Raw genomic sequence first — 4,470 nt, 5'->3', positions numbered from 1 at the left:
CCCCTTATTCCGGGATTCTCATCAATATGGGTGCGGATAACCCAACCGCGCCATCGGTATGACTTCTTTAATCGAAGGTAAGTCCCAAACGGTCACGGGGAGGGCTCTTGGTATTCAAACTCTTTATAAAGAGACCAAGGCTCACCTCCTCTTTTTCAATCCAATCAAGCCCGCCTCTTGCCTTGAGTTCCAACACCCAAAGCTCCAGATCCAGGTGCTTCGGACCTTCGATGATGTCCGGCTCCGACCTTCAAGGCCGGTGGATGCCTTCCTCTGTTACGGAGGAAGACGTGCGAAAGCTGAGAGATGCCAGGTACCTGACCGGCGAAATCCCGCATAGGCTACCTGCTCAAGGGCAGGCTATTCCCACTCCCTAGCCCGGTGAGAGCGTGGTGTTCACATCTCACTTCCTTCGTGGGCTAGGCTTCCCGATTGATCCCTTCATGAGGGGGCTCATGTTTTATTACGGGCTGGAATTTCACGACTTGGCTCCGGAGGCCATCCTCCAAATTTCATCGTTCATTGTCGTGTGCGAGGCCTTCCTCCACGTTACTCCTCACTTCGGGCTGTGGCTTAAAACCTTCAAGGTAGAACCGAAGATGATCGAGGGGCAGCACGCTGAGTGCGGAGGTGCAATTATAAGCAAGATTGCCGATGCTCCATGGCCCGAGGGCTCTTTCCAAGAGGAGTTCGGATTATGGCAACGGGAGTGGTTCTACATCATAGCCCCCAGGGGCACCACATGGGTGACGCCACCTGCTTTTCGCTCGGGTCCCCCACCACGGCTAGCGTTGTGGGTCAATAAAGGACTTAACTGGGGGCCATCCAAGGACGTGCCCTTGCTGCAGGGCCGTATTCGAGATCTCCAAGAGAGAGACATCAATTTGGCCGTAGAGGCGCAGGTTATGCTGATTCGCCGCATACTGCCCTGCAAATGTCACCCCCTCCGCCTGTGGGAATTTAATCCAGAAGGGCCACGAGCTCTCCAACACATTATGGGCACGACGCCCGTGGAGATGTACAAATTGTTCTTCGGATCACAAGCAAGCTGTCCGAACTTGTCCAAGGACGCAGGCCTGAGCTGCAATCGCCCGGATACTCAAGTAAGTAGCCCCATACCCGGACACGCCATCCGTATATTTATCATAAAACCGCCCTTAAAAGAGCTATCCTTTAAACATGAGTGGATAGCGGAAGCAAGGCTTATCAGGTGTCCGGCCCCCCTCCCCGAGACCACGCCGGATCCCGTGTTAACCAGGATGCGGGAGATTGCGCCTTTTGAAGAAGGCGAAGCTACCGCCTCCGCGAAGGAGGCTGTCAGGAAGGGAGGAATCGAGAACTCCTCTATCCAGGGAAATAAGAGGAACGCCTCTGAAAACCCGGAGGCGATCGCCTCAAAGCGGGGGAAGAAATCTTCGTTAGAGGGTCCGGCGCCGGAGAGTGCTCCAGCCGCATTGTGCCCCCAAGGGGATCAGCTCTCCAACGAGCCGTAAGTAAAGAGGGGGGTTTTAAAATGAGTGATATCCCTGTTTTCTTTCTGAGGAAGATAACCAAATTTTTACCTTGCAGTTCGGATCTCAACCCTTCTCAGCAGAGTTCATCTTCCGGGGATCTCCGTCTAGAGATGATGGAGAGCAAAACGCCTCCCCCAGCTTTACCATCTTGCGAGGCTGGCGACCCCGAGGTGTCGTCTCGGAGGATTTCTCCAAATCCGGACTTTGAAAAAGGTCGTCGGACTAGTCCGGCACCTTTAGGTGCACGGTCGGAGGGGCTGCAGGATTTGCTTGGGCGATCGTCTATCTCAGAAGAACACCGTGTGTTGATGAACATGGTGATTAGAAGGATTTCATCCGTAGAAAGCGGATTGTACGAGGCCTCCAGGAGTTTATTGACATGTTTTGAGGTACGCGAAAAGATGTACCTTTTGGCAGAGCCGCATATATAAAATGTGCCCTGTATAAATAGTAGCCCCTGAGACTCTGTGTGTTGTCAAAAATGACGGCGCACAGAGGATCATAATCCCAGGTATAATATGTCGCCTTTCCTATGTAGGTGGCGAGGCGTTCGGTGGCTAGCCGGACTGATGAATCTGCCAAGCTAAAGCAGCAACTTGACGTAGCAGATGCCGACATCGCACTTGTAAATGAGCGGCTAGACGAGGCACAAGGTATGTAATGTCTCCAAAGACATCTGATAAGAGGAGCTCGATGCTCATGCCTTATAACATATGTGCTTAATGCAGATGGTGCCGCTGCCGTGGAGAACCTTCGGGCGGAACTTGCCCGAGCCAAGGAGCAAGCGGGGAAGAGTGATGCGGCTGCCGTTAAAGCGGCTGAAGAGCTAAAAGCCGACAGGCTGCTCACTGCCAGAGCAAGAAAGAAATGGCTGAGATGGCTATAAAATTGAAGGATGCTGCCGACCGTTGTAAGCTTCGTGAAGAAGAAGATAGGGTGGCACAGAAGGACCTAGAAAAGGTCACTGCCGAGGCCATGGACACTCGCTCTACAATGAGAGCTATGAAAGAGGAGCTACGTCAGGCCGGAGATATCGCGGCTGGAAAGCCCTATATGTTGCGGATGAAGTTCGGGGATCCTAAGTATGCTCCGTTAGACCGGAAGTGGAGTGCGGCGAACACTTACCTGGATTTGGCGGCGAGTGCCGCAGACGCGACCGAGCACTTCCGGAGTCTGGGTGACCATGAATTGGAAGAACTTTTTTGGTCACAGTTCCATAATCCAGAGCGCCCACTTTCGGTATCTAACCATTTGGCCACTTGGGCGAAGCTGAACAGGTTATCCGGACTCACCATGAGGTACGTCACGAGTCGTCTGTGGCCGGAAGAGCCAGAGCCGAAGAGTTATTTTAGGTTGGTGCAGCAGTTCCTTGGTTCGGTGCCACATGTTGATGCAATGAAGAGGTCAGCGTGCATAGAGGGTGCACAGATGGCTCTTGCCCGTGTCAAGACATACTGGGTGGATATGAAGGCCAGTGTTGTTGCATCCCAGGATTCACACGAAAGCCGAGTACCTACCAGGCACTACTTTGAGGAAGTTCTGCAGGGCGCTCGTTTAATAGAGACGCAGTGCTCGAAGGATGTTGTGTTTGAATGACATGTGCTATTGTAAAACAACACTTTGATGGAATATAAAAGCTTTTTATACTTGTGCTTTCAAGAATTAGAATGCCTCCCGTGCGGCCGTTAATGTATATGTGTATATAACCAGAAAGATGGCAGTCGTTGGCTTCAGCCCCCACGCATATAATGCAGGGGTGTTTGCAAAAGGCGCCTTTTCACACTTGATCCAACGTCTTGGTCCTATAAAGGAGGTGATAGCGCAGCGAACTAGGCAACCGGACTATAATGCTTTATCACTTTCACTTAGCCATAGGAGTTTGATAGTGGGGCTACTGAATAGCCCCTAGGGGCACCGCGCTCGCCCGAATTCGGGGCGCGTGTGTGCCTGACCGGGAAACGGCCCTTCTTAATGCGGAGGAATCCTAAAGATTCCGGCAAGTCATCGAGTGGTTGACCAGACTCTCGGTAGATCATGACAGTCAGTTTTCAGCTTTCTCTACTGAGGTGCTCGCCTGGCCGAACTGGGGCACAATCGTAGTAGTTCTCCTGGTGCCGCCTTAGCCGATAGAGCGGAATGTAAGACAGGAAAACACAGGAGCTGGGCAAACCCAACATTTGACCAAAGACATGATTCGGAGCTGATGCATATAAGGTCAAACTCGCGACGCTGAACACTCCCTAAGGTATTCGGTCTTTATGAAGACGGGACGAACAAAAGGCCTTGGTAAAAAATCCCCTGGTGTCCAGGTACGCGCAAAATTCTGGCGTGGCCACATGCCAAGACGCCAGCCTTCTCCTCGGTTATAGCAAAAATCGGGGGATGTTATCAACAAGAGACAGTAAAAAAGGTTTACGCAGGGTCTTAATCTGAAAAGAATCCTTGAAACGGGTCCCTGCTGCACGTCTGCGCTTGTGTCTCCGTTGTGCCGTATCCTGGACGGCTGTAGCACGACGTTCGTCTGCAAAAGAGAGGAACTTAGTGGAAAATCAATCATGCGAGAAATCTATGTTAAAATAAACAAAGCATAATACAAAAGCATGGGTAGGATTGAGCTTTATTGTCGCGCGGAGACCCTTGTACAGGGTTATGCGGCTATGAAGCCTTTGCATGTTTACGCCGGATTTGTCGAGCCATGTCCGGGGTCTTTAGTGACCTTTGTAGGTGCTCTGAGTAGTAAAGCTGGGTAAGTGTGCGGCTGTCGAGGCAGTCGCACCATCCTATGTGCTCGGGGAACACTTGATATTTCCCTTTAATGAGATGATGCCTCGTGGACCGGGCATTTTGAGTGTAAGGGATGCATAATGCGGTATTGCGTTAAAGCGGGCGAAAGCTTCGCGTCCCAGTAGCGCTTGATAGCGACTTATGAATGGGGCGATGTGGAAGGTTAGCATTT

The sequence above is a fragment of the Triticum dicoccoides genome, chromosome 3B (assembly GCF_002162155.2).
Source record: "Triticum dicoccoides isolate Atlit2015 ecotype Zavitan chromosome 3B, WEW_v2.0, whole genome shotgun sequence".
NCBI classification, from domain to species: domain Eukaryota; kingdom Viridiplantae; phylum Streptophyta; class Magnoliopsida; order Poales; family Poaceae; genus Triticum; species Triticum dicoccoides.
This window is presented reverse-complemented; position numbering follows the sequence as displayed.